We start from the raw sequence: 22,246 nt of genomic DNA on the forward strand, positions 1-22,246 counted from the left end.
GAGTAATGAGTAAAGGAGTCGATTGTATTGGGTTCAGGTGTTAATGCTTGTAGTCATTAGGCGTTCCGTTCGGCTACCGCAAGACCGAGTGGTTTCCGCAAAGCAATACTTGACTTATGGACACCGCACATTTCTATCGGTTTTGGTCGCGTGCATTCGGAGTGCTATCCGAATGTACGCCCCCCAACATAAGTGTACTCCCCCGTGTCCGCCCATGTTTCCTCCCAGTTTTTCCCACTTTGAAACTACGCCCATGTCTCATTCCGCATGACGCCCATAATACGCCCATATTTCAACACTGATTGCGGGGCACAGTTTTGTACGGGATTTGCACGAACAGGTACGGAGTCAATGCGTGGCACATGCGCGTGGCGTTCTCCACGCATGCGCAGACGCCGTAAAGACGCTATCCGAAAGTATGCGGAAAAGTACGCATCAATCAGAATAAGGGCCATTATCCCTGTCACCACCCATTATCACTATTGCAACACATTATCCCTGCCACCACCCATTATCACTACTGCAACACATTATCCCTGCCACCACCCATTATCACTACTGCAACACCTTATCCCTGCCACCACCCATTATCACTATTGCAACACATTATCCCTGCCACCACCTATTATCACTACTGCAACACATTATCCCTGCCACCACCTATTATCACTACTGCAACACCTTATCACTGCCACCACCCATTATGACTACTGCAACACATTATCCCTGCCACCACCCATTATGACTACTGCAACACATTATCCCTGCCACCACCCATTATCACTACTGCAACACATTATCCCTGCCACCACCCATTATCACTACTGCAACACATTATCCCTGCCACCACCCATTATCACTACTGCAACACAGTATCCCTGCCGCCACCCATTATCACTACTGCAACACATTATCCCTGCCACCACCCATTATCACTACTGCAACACATTATCCCTGCCACCACCCATTATCACTACTGCAACACATTATCCCTGCCACCACCCATTATCACTACTGCAACACATTATCCCTGCCATTACCCATTATCACTACTGCAACACATTATCCCTGCCGCCACCCATTATCACTACTGCAACACATTATCCCTGCCACCACCCATTATCACTCCTGCAACACATTATCCCTGCCATTACCCATTATCACTACTGCAACACATTATCCCTGCTGCCACCCATTATCACTACTGCAACACATTATCCCTGCCATTACCCATTATCACTACTGCAACACATTATCCCTGCCGCCACCCATTATCACTACTGCATTACATTATCCCTGCCATTACCCATTATCACTACTGCAACACATTATCCCTGCCACCACCCATTATCACTCCTGCAACACATTATCCCTGCCATTACCCATTATCACTACTGCAACACATTATCCCTGCTGCCACCCATTATCACTACTGCAACACATTATCCCTGCCATTACCCATTATCACTACTGCAACACATTATCCCTGCCGCCACCCATTATCACTACTGCATTACATTATCCCTGCCACCACCCATTATCACTACTGCAACACATTATCCCTGCCACCACCCATTATCACTACTGCAACACATTATCCCTGCCACCACCCATTATCACTCCTGCAACCCATTATCCCTGCCATTACCTATTATCAATACTGCAACACATTATCCCTGCCGCCACCCATTATCACTCCTGCAACACATTATCCCTGCCGCCACCCATTATCACTACTGCAACACAGTATCCCTGCCGCCACCCATTATCACTACTGCAACACATTATCCCTGCCACCACCCATTATCACTACTGCAACACATTATCCCGGCCACCACCCATTATCACTACTGCAACACATTATCCCTGCCGCCACCCATTATCACTACTGCAACACATTATCCCTGCCGCCACCCATTATCACTACTGCAACACATTATCCCTGCCACCACCCATTATCACTACTGCAACACATTATCCCGGCCACCACCCATTATCACTACTGCAACACATTATCCCTGCCGCCACCCATTATCACTACTGCAACACATTATCCCGGCCACCACCCATTATCACTACTGCAACACATTATCCCTGCCGCCACCCATTATCACTACTGCAACACATTATCCCTGCCACCACCCATTAGGACTACTGCAACACATTATCCCTGCCACCACCCATTATCACTACTGCAACACATTATCCCTGCCACCACCCATTATCACTACTGCAACACATTATCCCTGCCGCCACCCATTATCACTACTGCAACACAGTATCCCTGCCACCACCCATTATCACTACTGCAACACATTATCCCTGCCATTACCCATTATCACTACTGCAACACATTATCCCTGCCACCACCCATTATCACTACTGCAACACATTATCCCTGCCGCCACCCATTATCACTACTGCAACACATTATCCCTGCCGCCACCCATTATCACTACTGCAACACATTATCCCTGCCACCACCCATTATCACTACTGCAACACATTATCCCGGCCACCACCCATTATCACTACTGCAACACATTATCCCTGCCACCACCCATTATCACTACTGCAACACATTATCCCTGCCGCCACCCATTATCACTACTGCAACACAGTATCCCTGCCACCACCCATTATCACTACTGCAACACATTATCCCTGCCACCACCCATTATCACTACTGCAACACATTATCCCTGCCACCACCCATTATCACTACTGCAACACATTATCCCTGCCACCACCCATTATCACTACTGCAACACCTTATCCCTGCCACCACCCATTATCACTACTGCAACACATTATCCCTGCCATTACCCATTATCACTACTGCAACACATTATCCCTGCCATTACCCATTATCACTACTGCAACACATTATCCCTGCCACCACCCATTATCACTACTGCAACACATTATCCCTTCCACCACCCATTATCACTACTGCAACACATTATCCCTGCCATTACCCATTATCACTACTGCAACACATTATCCCTGCCGCCACCCATTATCACTACTGCAACACATTATCCCTGCCACCACCCATTATCACTCCTGCAACCCATTATCCCTGCCATTACCTATTATCAATACTGCAACACATTATCCCTGCCATTACCCATTATCACTACTGCAACACATTATCCCTGCCGCCACCCATTATCACTACTGCAACACATTATCCCTGCCGCCACCCATTATCACTACTGCAACACAGTATCCCTGCCACCATCCATTATCACTACTGCAACACAGTATCCCTGCCACCACCCATTATAACTACTGCAACACATTATCCCTGCCACCACCCATTATCACTACTGCAACACATTATCCCTGCCATTACCTATTATCAATACTGCAACACATTATCCCTGCCACCACATATTATCACTCCTGCAACCCATTATCACTGCCACCAACTATTATCTAGGTTTCTTTATAGCCATCAATCGGGGTGAAGAGGGACAGACCAACATGATTCAGGCTATGATAGCCCTTTTTCATGGTGTGGCTTGAAAGGGCTATCATAGCCCGAAACATGTTGGCCTGTGGAGAGGAGCCATAACACAGTAGTACTCTTACCTTTATTCATCTGGTACCCATCTTCACTCTTATCCAGATTTAGAGTGGAGTTGGTAGACTCTGGCTGTGGATGGTCTCCATTGGTATATTTCTGTTGTTTAATTAACTTTTGCACCTGATACACTGCATTTTTGTACGTTTTTGTCTTATATGGATTAAAAATCTTTTTATGGATGGATGCCTTGTTATCCTGCTTGAGACGAAAGTGCAAAAGAAACCTTTTGGTGCACATAGGGCCTCAGGTAGAGGTGAGTTGTTGCCCCAAGGGGCCAGGAGTGTTTGATATAAAATTTGAAAATATCCTGGTGATGGTTCTAGATGTCCTGAGAGGATAAAAGAAACCTTTACATGAAAATAGGAACTATATAAGAGGTCAGTACTTAATTAAAAGGTTTATGTTGAAAGCAGAAGTGGGAGGAGTAAAGGAATTCTGGGTGATCGTCATCTTGAAAGAAACCGTTATTAGGAAAATAGGGCCTTACTGAAAGGTCAGTTGCAATTACCTGCGGGGGTGACCAGAATCAACATCGTTGGATGAGCACTTTCTCTCCACAAATTGGTTTATGAAGGTTACGGAGAAATAGAAACAGCGTCGGATGAAACTCTTTCAAATATTCTGTAGTGGGTTTGGTAAACCCAGGAGGACTTCATCTGGCTGCAGTTAGGGGGCGCATTTCCCCTCCTACACCGTTTTTGCTTGTACTCATGGCTAAGTTTAACACAGAGACAGCTTTTCGACTCCTCCCTCTACCTTCTGATTCAGTGCAGTTTATGGATTTCAATTAGATGGGCATTTTTAGGTTGATGGATATTTGCCCATGGGTTGTGCCCATTTCTCTTGTGCCCATTTCAAGAAATCAGCAATTCTTTGCACTGAGGCATCCAGATGGGAACGGGCCATGAGGGCATGCACACTATTAATAATGTTTGTTGCAAACTTTTATTTTCTGCTTGCGCGCATTGTTCATGGTTCCGGGGGTTTCCAGTTGCCCATAACAAGACTGAAGGCCAATGTAATGACTTTTGTATCTTGGTATCAGGGTAGATACAGTAATGAGTTGCTATCGCTTTCATGTTGACAATGTTCTTTGAGGCAGGTACAGTTTATTTTGAGTTCCTTCTATTTTGCATGTAAGTTCATCCCAGCAGGTAGGGGTTTTCCCATAAACTTAAAAGGGCTACAGCAAGTGTGACTGGGCCAAATCACATCATTCGTTTTCCTCTGGGGAGAAAGATGTTTAAAGTGTTTGGTCATAATTTGTCTTCAATTTCTTCAGTTTCAGTTTGGAGCTAATATGGCCTTAAAGGGAAATTTCTAATTTCAGCCTTCATCACTTCAGTTGGAGCTTCTTGTTTTGGAGTTCTTTTCCAAAGTAGAATGGTGCATTTCGCTTTGGCATACATTTTGGATTGCCTGAGGTTTTACAGTTACACTTTTACTTTAAGTTTATTTTTTCGAGTTCTGGGCAGGAAAGCTGTCTAATTGATGTTACAATTTGGGCGTGGTTCATGCCATTGACAATCAGAATCAGGAATTCTCAGCTCATGATTGGATGGTGGGTGGGCCTAACCCCTGGTCTGTGGGCGGAGCCACATATGTAAACAGAAGCTCTGCTGTGTATACAGTGTTCCTGTGAACCTGCAGAAGCAGAGAAGATGGCTGGGGGTATGATTTCTTTCTGCAGGAACCCAAATGGATTCTACATGGACCAGAGGACAGGCCTGTAAATGCATAGGGCCTTATTCTAGTTCACTCTTTCTGACAAAATCCTTCTTAGATGGACAAAACCATGTGCACTGCAGGGGGGCAGATGTAAAATGTGCAGAGAGAATTAAATTTGTGCGAGTTATTTTGTTTCTGTGCAGGGTAAATACTGGCTGCTTTATTTATACACTGCAATATAGATCTCACTTTGAAGTAAAACCCCGCCCAAATCTAATTCTCTCTGCACAAGTTACATCTGCCCCCCTGCAGTGTTCATGGTTTTGTCCATCTAAGAAGAATTTTGTCAGAAAGAGTGAACTAGAATAAGGCCTTTAGTGTCTGCCTCATGCTGAGTAAAGACCTTTGTTACAGTACATCCTTGCAGCACGTGTGCTCGTGATTCTGTTACTATACACATCTACATGGTGTCATAAGAGGGATGGCCATTGCACACAGTCTGAGAAGAATAGATCTGCTGATATTTAATGAAAATGTTGCTGACAACTGGCTGAGGTTTAAAAGGAAATGGAACGTGTACTGCATAGCAGGTCTTGTAGACAAATCAAGAAAAGTCCAGGCATACACGCTGCTGAACCTCGCAGGCACCGACGCCATGGACAAGTCAGATGCTTTTGTATATGCAATACAACATACACAGTTGGAGTAAAGAATATAAATGTAAGAATTTATTGCTGTTAAAAAAATAAACATTGATAAAATATAAGCTAAAAAAGCCATCTATTTGATAACTATGTGATTCATCGCGCCCTACGGGCGCTCTTCACACCGTCGTAAGGGGCTGCGCCCCCTTAATTTGTGAACGTTTGTATTGTGAGAAATATAGTTAGAATTGTATGAACGATGGCCTGTATTGCAACTTGAGTTATAGGTGAAATGTGTTAAATAGAGAGCATATGATGTGGAAGGGGGGGTGTATTGTTTTGTTTAATTAAAAAGCGGTTACAGAGAAAGATGTACATTGATAGCGTGGATGGTACAGTAACATGGGGAGGCAGAGGGTGTCTGGCACTGTGCATACCTCCCAACATGACCCATGCCAGGAGGGACACAATGCTCTGCCGCTGGACTTTCTTCCTAATGTATGATTTCCTCCATCTGTGTTGAACAGGTTAATTGATAGGAAAGGTGCTTCAACACAGGTGATGGCAATCATACATTAAAAGGAAAGTGCAGGAGCAGAGCAATGTGTCCCTCCTATGACTGTGGGCTCACTGGGCTGGTTCTCTGTCATGTGAGTCAGAGGCTCCACCCAGCGTTAGAGGGTCAGTCACACTTTGAGTAACAGATGTAGCCAAATATATAAGATATATATATATATATATATATATATATATATATATATATATATATATATATATATATAATGTACCAACACACTTGCCATTCCTACGAATGGGGTGCAAACAGCACCCACTTCCCAGGTTGGGGTGCAGTGACCTGTGACCACACACTCTAGTAAATACAAACACAGGGGGCCCAGCACTCACTACAACAAACTAACTCACCTTAGCATTCAAATAATCAATTAAATAAATAATGGGGTTTTAGTTCATGAATTGATCAATGCATTTAAGCTTGCAGCCCATCGCCATGGGACCCCATTTCACTGCAAGTCCTACACTAACAACTGTTTTTTTTTTTTGGAACCTGGCATCTGCTTGCACATCATAGCTAAAATGAACGTGTGTTTTTCTTGGGTTAAAGCTCAACTGCCAAGTACCTTATGGCTTTTAAAGGTGAGACAATCCAAAACACAGCACCTTAATTAGTATTAAAGGGGCAGCTGTCACAGGTTACAGGTAAATGAGCTTATCTAGGGTGCATGAGAAAGCTATGATCACAGTAACAGAGGTTAATTAAAAATCAACCCAAATACAGTATATAGATACAGAAGTACCAACACACTCGCCAGTCCTACGAATGGGGTGCAAACAGCACCCACTTCCCAGGTTGGGGTGCAGTGGCCTGTGACCACAAACTCTAGTAAATACAAACACAGGGGGCCCAGCACTCACTACCATAAACTAATTATTTGAATGCTAAGGTGAGTACTTGGAGGTAGGAGAGCCCTGCTGCAAGCTTACAATCTATAGGGATATAGGAGGGAAATACGAGGACAGGCACCATTAATAGCATAGCAGTCCCACCAAGTTACAAGTCCAGTAGAGAAGCTATATAATACATAAGTGCTTCAGAGGGTTATGCGTGTGGTATATAAATATGATAGGCTTGCCTGAAGAGGTGAGTTTTCAGGGAACACTTGAAAGTTTGGAAGCTAGTGGAGAGTTTTATTGTGCGTGGAAGGGCATTCCATAGGATGGGAGCAGCCTGCTGAAAGTCCTGTAATAGTGAATGGGAGCTAGTGATCCGTGCAGAAGAGAGACGCAGATCTTGTGGAGAGCGGAGTGGTCGAGATGGGAGATATTTTGTGATAACTAAGGAGATATATGCTGGTGCAATATGGTAATAGGTTTATATGCGAGTAGAAATGTTTTATATTGAATACGGTAAAATACAGTGACGGAAAGTAATTTGAGCCCCCGGAGTTTTCAGTACTTGGACATCACAGCAGACCACAAGTTACGCTGACCATCAGGAAGAAGTTCAAGATGTGTTTTTTTAATTGCTTTATAGTCCTCATATTTATACCATAAGATACTGTTCCTTCACTCCCATAAAGGAGTATACAACACACCCCTAAGGTGGGGTTAACAATTAAAACTTTGGTTCAACGTAAAGAAAATGTAGGAATACGTAGGATAAATGGCATCTCTTACATCATTATGGGAGTGGACCTCTATAGACTGGGAATAGTTTCTATATTACGCTTAGTATCACAGTCAACTCCCATAGAATGTATAGATCCTTCTAGAAACCTTGCCTTATAAGGGAATGTATACTCTTTCCCCCAATGTGTCTATTCTGCAGTCGTGGCATTTACTCCACATCTGTTCTGAATCTATATTAATTGGGTTTCTCAGGAAAAATAGAGACTTATACAGAACATACATTCATATTAACTGTTTCAACTCCTTGAAGATAGAACCATACATTTGTTCTAATTCTTATACTACATAATCCTTAATACTTTGTACTTAAAGGAATCTTCAGTTTATATAGACAATATAGTATTTAGTAAGATTCACTCTAACATTACTCCCTCCTTTTTATAATAATTAAACATTACAATTGAATTAATATTGTTTACATACAGTAGTAAACAAAAATTAAAAAAAATAAAAATAAAAAAAATATTATAAATTGTAGGAAACTCATAGTGGTCAGACATCTTACAATACAAACTGCCTAAACATGCAAAGGATTAGTCACATCAGATGGGTCTAGTGGGTTATATCCCTGAGACAGGGTAACTTCTTTCCCTGAGGTCAGAGGGCAACTGGCCGTTGGCTCACATCCATCGGAATAGACTGATCCTCTGCTTTCTGTGTCCTTCCAGATATGAGTTTCTTGAACTTGGTTGTAGTTATTGCAGACTGGCACTGTTTCAAACAGACAGAGAAACACACATCAATATCTTGACAGCAATATAAACCAGTATGCATAATCCTATAATTTTTAGGCTGAACATGAGAATTCCCATAAACCATCCACTGATTCCTGAAAACCATGTAGATGGGTTCAGGATTTATAGCCAGCCCCAATTACCTCCTAGAGTGTCAGGTGTATTATGCTCAGTGGCATATATCCATTTTTCGTCTTCTATCTCTTGTACATGTTTTTCTATTGTCTCTTGAGCATTGTCAGTCTCATTAGTAATAAATGTACAGCACAATATTCCTGTCTGAGTATATAAGGTCATACAATAGCCTCCTGTCTGTGCCGTTAAGTGATCCAGAACTAATCTGTGTTGTAACTGTTCTTTCTTCACTTCTTGGATTTCTCTTTCTACATATCTGAAGGTGTTATCGTATATTTCAGTAATGTTATCTAATAACATTGCAAGTGATTCAACTCTATAATATGATTTTGATATAAATAGGTCCAAAAATCCCATTCTCTGATGCCAGGGTGTGTAGACTAGTTTTTTTTAGAGATGTGCACCGGCCACTTTTCGGGTTTTGGGTTCTGATTACCTTGAGGTTTCGGGTTCTAATGGGTTTTGCCAAAACACCTCCTAAGTGTTTTGTGTTTGGATTTATTGGGTTTTGGGTTCTGATTTTTTTGTTAAAAAAGCATAAAAACTGCTAAAATCGCAGAATTTTTTTTTTTTGTGCTCCTACGCTATATTAACCTCAATAACATTCATTTCCACTCATTTACAGTCTATTCTGAACAGCTCACACCTTACAATATTGTTTTTAGGGCAAAAGGTTGCACCGAGGTAGCTGGATAACTATGATAAGCCACACAAGTGTGCGGCACAAACACTAGACTGATATGGCACACTTAGCATACCCTCTAGGCTGATACTGCACACCTAGAATTACCCCTGGACTGATATGGCACAGGTAGCATCACCCCTGGACTGATACGGCACATTTAGCATCACCCCTGGACTGATATGGCACACTTAGCATCCCCCCTAGTCTGATACGGCACACCTAGCATCACCCCTGGACTGATATGGCACAGGTAGCATCACTCCTGGACTGATACGGCACATTTAGCATCACCCCTGGACTGATATGGCACACTTAGCATCCCCCCTAGTCTGATACGGCACACTAGCATCACCCCTGGACTGATATGGCACGCTTAGCATCACCCCTGGACTAATACAGCACACTTGGCAGCACCCCATGAATTATACGGCAGACTTGGCTTACCCCAGGAATTATACGGCACAGATGGTGGCACCCCTGACCTGATACAGCACACATGGAATTATACGGCACAGATGGCGGCACCCCTGGACTGTTACGGCACACATGGCGGCAGGCATGGAATTATACGGCAGACAAATTCCTGCAGTAAAAATAAAAATGTGTATTCTTTTAATTATAAAAAAGAGCAGCACACCTTACTTAGCAACACCCCATGAATTATACAGCACTCTTGGCTCACCCCTGGACTACAGCGCATTTAACAGCCCTTGCAGTAAAAAAAAAAAAAAAACACCTTAATTTTATTTTCATTAAAAAAAAGGGCAGCTCCCCTGGTCTGATATGGGACACATGGGGCACCCCTGGAATTATACGGCACACATGCGGGCACCCCAGGACTGATACAGGACACATGGGGGCACCCCTGGACAAATACAGCACACATGTGGGCACCCCTGGATGGATACAGCACACATGTGGGCACCCCTGGACTGATAGTACTGGTAGCCAGTGGAAACAGCAGATTGGAATTATATACTGCAATAAATATTGGTAGCCAGTGGCAACAGACTGGAATTATATACTGCAATAAATACTAGTAGCCAGTGGAAACAGCAGACTGGATATTTATATACTGTGATAAATAATACTGGTAGCCAGCGGCAACAGCAGACTGGAATTATATACTGTACTGCGATAAATACTGGTAGCCAGTGGAAACAGCAGACTGAATTTATATACTGTGATAAATAATACTGGTAGCCAGCAGCAACAGCAGACTGGAATTATATACTGCGATAAATACTGGTAGCCAGTGGCAACAGAAGACTAGAATTATATACTGCACTAAATAAAATACTGGTAGCCACTGCCAGTGGCAACAGCAAACTGGAATTATATACTGTAATAGGTACTGATAGCCAGGGGCAACAGCACACTGGAATTATATACTGCAATAGGTACTGGTAGGCACTAGCCAGTGGCAACAGAAGAGAGCAGACTGCAGCAGACACTAGGCAGTGCAGGGCAGGCAGTGGCACTAGCTGCACCAGTGGACTATCACACTGTGACTGACTATACAGGAGCAGACTCAGCAGAGGCAGGCCCCAGCACAAAGGAGAGACAGAACACAGCACCAGTCATCCTTGCAATGGTGATGTCTTGATCACTGAGCAGAGACACAGTACACAGCAGCACGGGCCCCAGCAGAGACCACACACAGCAGCAGCACACCCTTCCCTACCCTTCTCCGAGATTGGAGTGAAGATGGCGGCGCGAGGTTGCGGAATTTAAGGGTTCGGTGATCTCGCGAGAATCCGACGCCGGGGCGATGACGTTTTGCCCGTGCGCCTGGATTCGAGTAAGGCAGGAAGCGCCGAGCGCTGCTCGTATCCGGGCCCGGATTGATGACGTCCGTGCTGGCTCGGATCTGAGGAATCCGAGCCCGCACAGCTCTAGTTTTTTTGCCTTGTTTCCTGCTTCTTTTATTTCCCTTCTGTCCCTGTGTATTGGATTATACTTCCTTACCTGGCCTTCTCATCCTCTGATCATTTATTTTAGATCTTCATGCTCTATCACTTGCGCTGCAGGTACTATGCGTCCTAGAGTGCAATTCCCATAGTCACCAAAAAACAAGCCACTTGTAGGCATACTTCCCACACAAAAAATACAAATTATTTGGGAGAATTGGAGGTATGCTATCCCACATTTGTTTTAGGTTAAGTAGTAGTAGTAGTACGTTTATTTATAAGGCACAGCAAAGTGTCCGCAGCGCCGTACATAGCAAACAAAAAAACAAATTACAAGGTAACGTACAGGGTGTGTTTGAAAAATACAGTATAAATAGGGGTATAGCTGGTAGAACTAAAATCAGCATCAGTTCAGAAGTAGGTGTCAAAATTGTCAAGGAGACTGAAGATGAAGTAGAGGAAGGGAAGAACAGAACAGGAGCACAGGTGAGGTAATGAGGTAGGGTGAGTACGTGAGGAAGGAGGACCCTACTCATAAGAGTTAACATACTAAAAATAGGTGGGTGGACAAACGAAATACAATAGGATACGTAGGAACGGAGGGGAACGTAGGCAGGATAGGAGGATCAAAAGAGGTTAGGAGGAGGGATAGGCTAGTCGAAAAAAGTGGGTTTTGAGGGAGCGCTTGAAGGAGGTAAGGGAATCAGATAGCCTGATGGGTGGCGGGAGGTTGTTCCAGTGCAGGGGGGCAGCGTGAGAGAAATCTTGGACACGGGAGTGGGAGGAGGTGATTAGGTGAGAGGTCAGTCGGCGGTCAGCGATGGAGCAAAGAGGACGGGAGGGAGAGTGGATAGAGATCAGTGAAGAGAGGTAGGGAGCTGTGGAGGAGGAGAGAGCCTTGAAGGTGGTGGTGAGGAGTTTAAAGAGAACTCGGAAAGGAATGGGGAGCCAGTGAAGAGATAGACAGAGGGAGGAGGCGGAGGTAGAGCGACGGGAGAGGAAGATAAGCCTAGCAGCAGCGTTAAGAATGGATTGGAGAGGTGCGAGGCGGGTGAGAGGTAGACCTGAGAGAAGGATGTTGCAGTAGTCAAGGCGGGAGATGACAAGAGAGTGAATGAGAATTTTGGTCGCATCAGTGGAGAGGAATGGTCTGATGCGTGAGATGTTGCGTAGGTTAAAGCGGCAAGACTGTGAGAGAGCACGAATGTGGGGGGTGAAAGAGAGGTAGGAGTCAATGATGACACCGAGGCAGCGCGTTTGGTCGGTGGACGTGATCTCGGTTTCACCAATGCTGATGGAGATAGTGGGAGAAGAGGGGATGTTCGGGGGATGGAAGATTAGAAGTTCAGTTTTAGCCATGTTTAGTTTCAGGAAGCGTTGGGTCATCCAGGCTGAGATGGCTGTGAGGCATTCGGAGACCTTGGACAGGAGTGATGGGGATAAGTCGGGGGAGGAGAGATAGATTAGGGTATCATCAGCATAAAGGTGGTAATGAAAACCATAGGAGCTGATGAGGGTGCCCAGAGAGGTGGTGTGGAGGGAGAAGAGGAGAGGGCCAAGGACTGACCCTTGGGGAACACCGACTGGCTGCGGGGTAGTAGGAGAGGAGGAGCTTGGAGTGGAGACGGAGAAGGAGCGATCGGAGAGGTATGAGGTGAACCAAGAGAAGACCGTGCCAGTGATGCCAAAAGAGCGGAGGGTGTTGAGCAGGAGAGGGTGGTCAACAGTGTCAAAGGCAGCCGACAGATCAAGCTGGATGAGGATAGAGAAGAGGCCTTTGGATTTAGCCGATAGTAGATCGTTAGTGACTTTGGTCAGGGCAGTTTCAGTGGAATGTAAAGGGTGGAACCCGGATTGGAGGGGGTCTAGAATGGAGTTAGCAGTAAGGTGGCTTAGGAGACGATTATAGGTCAGACGTTCAAGGAGCTTGGAGGCAAAAGGGAGGAGGGAGATGGGAATGTAGTTGGATGGAGAGTTGGGGTCCAGATTTGTTTTTTTGAGAATTAGGGTTAACCAATCCTTTTGCTGCTACTGTACCATTAACTACGAACTGGCCAGGATTGCTACCTGTCTCATTCATCCAACTAGGGAATCCTGGCCCTGTACACACTCCAATATTTATAATTTCCCTTAGTGCAGGTTTATCATCATATGGTGTCAAAAACATTTGGTATGGAGGTACTCCTGATTCGAAGGTATCAGGGGCACTACCAGCTCTAAAAGGGGCCTTTGAGCAAGGTTGAAATGTTCCTAAGTAGGTGTTTGAGGGGAAAACCTTTTGATTATTAAAGCCAAGTATGGTTTTACTTTGTTTTTTCTTAAATTCAATGCAAAAAGATACATTTGGGGTAATTAGGTGTGCTAGCAGTTTAGGAGATTCCTTGCGTAAGTATTGGCTTACTGATGCTTTGAATGGTTCACTATCTGCACGGTTATCTTCAAATAGTGCCCATTCTTCAAATGTGATGGGGATAAATGTCCACTCTCCTCCTCCTGAGGTAGGACCTTGAGAGCAGATCCAACAGTTTGTAGTGTTAAGGGCATTCCCTACCAAATGATGTAATTGCAACAACATATTTCGGTTTTCTCCAGTAGGGGCCTTACACCATTCTATACATGTCTCCTCAGGTGACTGTCCACAATACTCACAAATACACCTTGAGATGAGTGGTAAATTTCTACATTCATGGTTAGGGTTTGCTACTTCCCTTTTTCTCACATAATGTGGTTTGGGATAGACTATAGAGGTAACTTGTACTGTGCTGTTGTTAGTAGCATAATCTAGTACTGTACATAACCATATTATTGCCACTATTGTGGTTGCCAAACACAGAATGCATCCCCATAAACTTTTATTGGATTTGGGCCCCAATAACATCTCAGCAAACTGCATCATAAAACTTAACTCGTAATTGTTTACAATGGGATGAGTGTACCCAAGTATCCCTTCCTTCTAGCTTCACTGATGTTGGTGTAGTCAGTAGGACCTGAAATGGACCATCATATCTGGGCTCAAGCGATTTTCGAACGTGTCTTTTGAGATACACCCAATCTCCTGGCTGGAGATGATGAGGATTGTTCTCTGCTGTAGAATCTGGAAGTGAAGCATAAGCTGCAACATGAAGTTCAGTTAGCCTTTTAGTTAGTTCTTTTACATATCAGGTCAGATCTGCATGTTTATGCACAAGCTCTTGTGGGTAGTAACATCCTATCCTAGGTATGCTACCAAACAAAATCTCATATGTTGAGTATCCTGACTTTTTATGAGGCAAGGTCCTCATACTAAAGAGTGCTAAAGGTAAACATTCTACCCATGTTTTACCTGTGTCTTTCATTGCCTTCATAACCTTAGACTTCAAAGTATAGTTCATTCTCTCCACGAGACCACTTGCTTCTGGCCTGTACGCAGTGTGAAAAGCCTGTTGTATGCCTAAATCCTGCATTATGTGTCTCATTACTTTACCTGTAAAGTGTGTACCCCTATCTGACTCAATGACATCTGGGACACCATATCTACAGACAATTTCTTAGAGGATTTTCTTAGCTGTGTTCCTTGCTGTGGCCTTTGCCATGGCATAAGCCTCCACCCATTTAGTCAGGATGTCGACTATTACGAGTGCATACTCATACACTGCACACTTAGGCATCTGAATGTAGTCAATCTGCAGTCTCTGAAAAGGAGCTGTTGCTTTTGGTATTGCCCCTTGTGGAGTTTTTACTCTTGTCCCTGGATTGCTTGTTCCACAGATCCAGCATGCTTGTGTGTGAAGTGCTGCTGCCGATTGGAATCCTGGAGCTATCCATCTCTCATTAGTAATAGCAGTCATTTGATCCTTTCCAGTGTGGGTCTGTCCATGAGTAACTTGGCACATAGCTGGGTAGAGTACTCTGGGTAGGCATAACAGTTCATCTATTTTTCAGAGCTCAGTTTCTTCATCTTTTGCCGCTCCTTTCCATTGCCATTCTGCTTTTTCCACTGGACCTGCTTGGTCTTGGAATTTCTTTAATTGCTGCATATTGGCCATGTGTTGTGGTTCTCCCATTTCTGTCACAACCAAGTAGTGTCTTTTTTCTACTGGCTGGGCTTTTGCTGCTCTCTTAGCTTCTGCATCTGCAAGATTGTTTCCTCTTGTTTCTTTTGATTGATTCTTTGTGTGTGCTTGAATCTTGATGATGGCAACTTTGTGTGGCTTCATTAATGCTTGGAAAAGTTTTTTAATGAGGTCAGCATGCTGTATCTGTTTACCTGTAACTGTTTTAAAGTCTCTGCTTTTCCAGATCAACCCATAGTCCATTGTCACTCCCCAGCTATATCTGGAATCTGTATAAATGTTCGCTGTTGGGGGAGAAGGACATTATTCGTACTGGGTCATCTATAGGCCACCAGGCCAGGGGCAGGATTTGGACAGGAGCCTATTGCTTGATGTCACTAAAATGGCTTTAAAGGGAGAAGTCATAATCATGGGAGACTTTAATCTACCTGATGTGAATTGGGAGGAGTCTTTTGCAAGATCATCTACAAGTGGCAAATTTCTAAATTCCCTACAGGGAGCCTCTCTCAAGCAATTGGTGAGGGAGCCTACTCGCAAAGACTCAATATTAGATTTAATACTCACAAATGGTGACAGGATATCAGACATATATGTGGGTGAGAACCTGGGATCCAGTGATCATCAAGCAGTATGGTTTAGTATCAAAGCAGGGTCCAACTCCAGTCACACAAAAACTAAGGTGTTGGATTTTAGGAAGGCTGACTTTGCAAAAATGGGGAGATGTTTAAGCGACTCATTAGCGGATTGGATGAACTTGAAAGGAGTGCAGGAGAGGTGGAGAGAATTAAAAAGTGCAATACTAAAGGCAACGGACCTTTGTATCAAAAGGGTTAAGAAAAGTATCAGGAAAAGGAAGCCAGTGTGGTTTACAAAAGAGGTATCAACTAGTGTAAAAGCAAAAAAGATGGCCTTTAGGACATACAAGCAGACTCAAAATAATAATGACAAAGAAGTGTATCTTGCCAGATGCAAAGAGGCTAAGAAAGTGATCAGGCGTGCCAAGGCACAAGCTGAGGAGAAAATGGCTCAGTCGGTAGATAAAGGAAACAAAACTTTTTTTTAAGTATATAAGTGAAAGGAGAAAATCAAATGGAGGAATAATAAGACTGCGGACAGACACTGAGAATTTGGTGGAGGGAGACAAGGCAATTGCAGATCATCTAAATAATTACTTTTGCTTTGTATTCACTATAGAAGGAGAAGGGAAGGGACCACAGTTAAGTTGCAAGGACATTCATAAAAATAAGGTAGATGGAGGTACATTTACTAGGGAGAAAATCCTAACAGAACTTTCAAGACTGAAAGTGGATAAATCAATGGGGCCAGACGGAGTGCATCCAAGGATACTAAAAGCACTAAAAGATGTGTTGGTAGTGCCATTAACAGATTTATTCAACCAGTCACTAGATACAGGTGCAGTTCCAGAGGACTGGAGAAAAGCAAATGTAGTTCCACTGCACAAAAGCGGAAGCAAAGAAGAAGCAAGTAACTACAGACCAGTGAGCCTTACATCAGTAGTAGGGAAAATAATGGAAACACTATTAAAAGAAAGAATAGTGGAATATCTTAAATTAAACAACTTACAGGATCCAAAACAGCATGGTTTTACTGCAGGGAGATCATGCCAAACAAGTCTCATTGACTTTTTTGACTCCGTGACCAAAATACTAGATGAAGGGGGGGCTGTAGATGTGGCATATCTAGACTTTAGTAAGGCATTTGACACTGTCCCACATCGCAGGCTGCTAAATAAACTTGAAAGTGTGGGATTGGATTATAAAACAATTAAATGGATAAGAACCTGGTTGCAGGATAGGAAACAGACAGTTGTCGTAAATGGAGTGCATTCTATGGAGGGACATGTTACCAGTGGAGTACCCCAGTGATCTGTACTTGGACCAGTGCTCTTTAATATCTTTGTTAGTGACATTGCAAATGGTATTGAAGGGAAAGTATGCCTTTTTGCAGATGATACAAAGATATGCAACAGAGTAGACACACCAGGAGGGGTAAATCAAATGACTGATGATCTAAGTAAACTTGAGAATTGGTCAAGAGAATGGCAACTACAGTTTAATGCTAAAAAATGCAAAATTATGCACTTGGGACTCAAAAACCCAAAGGCTCAATATAGTATCAAGGGTACTATAATGGAAACTACTGAGGAGGAAAGAGATCTAGGAGTCACTATTTCAAGTGACTTAAAGGCAGGGAGGCAATGTAACAAAGCAATGAGGAAGGCTAGTCAGATGCTTGGTTGCATAGGGAGAGGAATCAGTAGCAGAAAAAAAGACGTAATAATGCCACTTTATAGGTCATTGGTACGACCTCATCTGGAATACTGTGTCCAGTTCTGGAGACCATATCTTCAGAAGGATATAAATACATTGGAAAGTGTGCAAAGAAGGGCAACTAAAATGGTTCATGGCCTACATCACAAAACTTACCTGGATAGACTAAAAGATCGTAACATGTATAGTTTGGAGCAGAGAAGGGAAAGGGGGGACATGATAGAAATCTTCAAATATATCAAGGGTTTTAACATAGTACAGGTGGGAAATTTTCTTCAAAGGAAAACAAGTAATAAAACACGAGGACATGCACTGAAACTGGAGGGAGGTAGGTTCAGGGGAAATGTTAGAAAGAATTACTTCACAGAAAGGGTAGTGGATAAGTGGAATAGCCTCCCATCAGAGGTGGTAGAGGCTAAGACAGTAGAACAATTTAAACATGCTTGGGATAGGCATATGAATATCCTTACAAATAAATAAGGATTAAAAAGGGTTGAGTTTACCTGAAGGGTAAAAAAGGGGCAGACTAGATGGGCCAAATGGTTCTTATCTGCCGTCAAATTCTATGTTTCTATGTTTCTATGTTGTATGCTCTGCATGCTCCAATGCTTTAGTAAGGGTCACAAGTTCAGCTGCTTGTGCTGATAAGTGTGCTGGTAGGGCTCCATAAGTTACTACTTCAGTGTTGGTAGTGACTGCATATCCAGTGTAGGGTGTGCCATTTTCATAGTATCTGGACCAATCAACATATAGTTCGTAATGAGCATTGGGTATGGGCATATCTTGGACGTGTGGCAATGTCTGGGTTTCTTGTTCCATCAAAGCAAGACAGTCATGAGAAAAATTTTGAGTACAATTATTTTCATCTTTGTCCTCACCTTCACCTACTGGATCTACTTCCATTCTCTGGGCTGCTGTAGGTGTTACTGTGCTGACAGAAGGTGCTTGTCCCCTCATTCTCCCTCCTTTTGAACATTTATGTTCATACTCCTTCTGTTCTGGCAACAGGGCTGGGAGAAGCGTTGCGGGATTGAGAGTGATACACCTCTTGATTGTCACATTGGTTGCACTCAATAGGGACACTTCATACTTGGTGAGTCTAGCTGCTGAAAGATGTTTGGTTCTTTCTTGTTGTAGGATTTCTGTTACAGCATGTGGTACTTGTATGGTTTGTTCATGATTAAGAACAATATCTATGCACTTGTCCTTCAATACAGCAGCCGCTGTTACAGCTTTAATACATGTAGGTGATCCTTGAATGATATTGTCAAGCCTGCTGGAATAGTAAGCAAAAGGTCTTTTTCTTGTTCCGTGGCTCTGTGTTAACACTCCCAAAGCATGTCATTTGGGAGTACAATACAAGGCAATACAAGGTAAAAGGTTTAGAATACTCTGGTAGGCCTAGGGTAGGTGAAGAGGCAATGGCCAACTTTAATTGCTGAACTGCTTGAGCCATGTCTTAATCTGTTGGATGCGGACCGTCTGTTTTGATTGCATTGTATAGTGTTTGCATGTAAACTGATGCAAGAGGTATCCAGTCCCTGCAGTAGCCCACCAGGCCTAGGAATGACCTGACTTGTTTCACAGTCTTTGGTATTTTAGCTTGTAGTATTAGCTTCTTCCTGTCTTCTGTCAGGTGTTTGATGCTTTGAGAGATACAATGTCCAAGGAAGAAAACTTTTTGTTTACAGAGCTGTAGTTTGTCTTTTGAAGCCCTGCAGTCTTGTTCTCCCAGGAACTTGAGTAGGGACACTGTTTCTTGCTGGCATTTGTCTTGAGTTGTTGTAGTTAACAAGAGGTCATCAACATACTGGATAAGCTGAGTTTCTTCTGAATAAAAGGGTCTCCAAGCCTGGAGAACCAGTGACATGGCTTCAGAGTAGTCATTGGGGCTAGTGACGCCCCCTTGAGACAATCTTGTCCAGCAGTATTGTTTGCCATCATGTGTAAAAGCTAACAGTTCTTGAGAGTCTTTAGTGATGGGTATCGAGAAATATGCATTCGCCAGATTGATCACCGTGAACCAGGCCCCTGATGGTGGGATCTGATTCAGCAAGGTGTGTGGATTAGGCACAATGGGACAATTAATTAACAGTCTCTTGTTGACCTCTCTTAGATCATGAATCATTCTGTATTGGGTCTCTTCAGAACCGGTAATATTTTTCTTTTTCACTGGAAATAAAGGAGTCAACCATGGGGATCTACATGGTAAAATAATGCCGGACGGTAGATAAGCTTGTAGTTGTTTGGTGATGGCGTCTCTTTGATCAGGATTCAGTGGATGTTGCTTTACGGATACTGGTACTGTTCCTGGCTTTAATCGCAGTTGGACAGATTGTACATTCAGCTTGCCAGTGTCCATCTTTCCCTTAGACCACAGCTTGTGTCACGGCTAAAGGGCTGGATGGAGTCGTGCGGTGCACAGGAACCGGAGACGGACCAGGAGGAGTAGGATTGAAACGTGCAGGTTTAATAACTGATTTCATAAATGATAAACTTCACTCAAATACTTCTTTAAGTGACAGTTGGAATAAATTAAATAGAGTCCAGCACAATACTAATAACGGGCAGGGAAATCTGGAAACGTATACTTGGTGAGCCAGAGTACATAGATGAGGATCCGGAAGGAGGTTGATTTGATGACAGAAGAAATGGATCCGGATGACTGAAAGATGATGGAATGAATGAGTTGTATGAAGGAGGACAGCGGAAAGCTGTGCAGGGTAATTCTGGGACACAAGCAGGAACAAGCACTAGGTAGGACTTGCAGCATTGGTGTCAGGAGAAAACTTCCTTGTAGCAAGATGCAGGGAGCAAGGCACCAGAGTCAGGAGAGAAAGAGCCAGGATCCGGGAATCAGCTAGGAGTTGTGAATGACTCCAAAGACTCATTGCACTGACACTGAACAGCCTAGGCAGATCCCCTATATCCCCAGGGGATGGCTGCCATTGGCTGTCAGCACAGGATGAGGAGGGAACCTCCACTCTGGGCCAATCTGTCTCCTGCCCTCAACCAAGATGGCGACGCCGGCCTCCCGGCACCACTACTGCTGCCATCCCTACCCAGAGCTGCCGCTACCCGCACACCGCAGACCGGAGCCTGCACACGCTAGCCGGCGGCGGGCGCGGACGGGTGAGTACTGTACCCGCCGCGCTCCGTCGCGGCTACGTGTGACAGTACCCCCCCTTTTCAGGGTGACCCCAGGGCGCCTATGGGCCTTGTGCGGATTTCTCTGGAGAAATTGCTTTACCAGTTTTGGAGCGTGCAAATCAATGGAATCCACCCAAGAGTTCTCTTCGGGACCAAACCCAACCCATTCCACCAGATACTGGGTACGAGAATTGCGGCAACGAGAGTCTATAATGCGTCGTACCTCGAATTCAGCCCCACTTTCGGAGTTGATCTTGGGCGGTTTGGGAATCTTCTTTTGATAAGAGTTCAACCTTAAAGGCTTGAGGAGGGACACATGGAAGGAATTCGAAATCCTTAGGGAAGGAGGAAGTTGAAGTCTATAAGCGACAGGATTAATGACTTGGATGATAGGGTATGGCCCAATGAACCGGGGAGCCAGCTTCATAGAGGGCAGACGGAGGCGTATATGGCGGGTAGACAGCCATACCCGGTCTCCGACTTTCAATCTGGGCGCTGCCCTTCTTTTCCTGTCTGCCATCCTCTTGTATCGGGCGGAAGATTTAAGAAGAGCGGTGTGGACATCCGACCAGATTTTAGCAAAGCGTTGTAATGAAGTGGTTGCTGCAGGAACTTCGGAAGAGGATAATTCTGAGAAATCCGGAGATCGTGGATGTTTGCCGAATACTGTAAAGAAGGGGGTGGTTCCGGAGGAAGAGTGATAGGAGTTGTTATGCATATATTCTGCCCACGGGAGAAGATCCACCCAGTCATCTTGGGACGACGAGACAAACAGTCGGATAAAGGCCTCCAAGTCTTGATTCACCCGTTCTGTCTGGCCATTGGTCTGGGGATGAAAGGCAGTGGAAAACTTGAGTTTGACCTGTACCGCGGCACAGAGAGCTCTCCAGAACTTTGCAACGAACTGTACTCCGCGGTCGGATACAATCTCTTTGGGCAGTCCGTGAAGTTTAAAAATGGTTGAGATAAATAGCTGAGCCAGTACTGGAGCAGAGGGGAGACCTTTTAGTGGGAAAAAATGGACCATTTTCGAGAATCGGTCGACCACTACCCAGATTGCGGTATGACCTTTTGAGGGAGGTAGTTCGCAAATGAAGTCCATTGACAGATGGGTCCATGGTTCTGTGGGAATGGTTAGAGGGCGGAGAGGACCAGCGGGAGTTGTTCTGGGCACCTT

Source organism: Crinia signifera, chromosome 3, assembly GCF_055691185.1.
Source record: "Crinia signifera chromosome 3, ASM5569118v1, whole genome shotgun sequence".
Classification (NCBI taxonomy): Eukaryota; Metazoa; Chordata; class Amphibia; order Anura; family Myobatrachidae; genus Crinia; species Crinia signifera.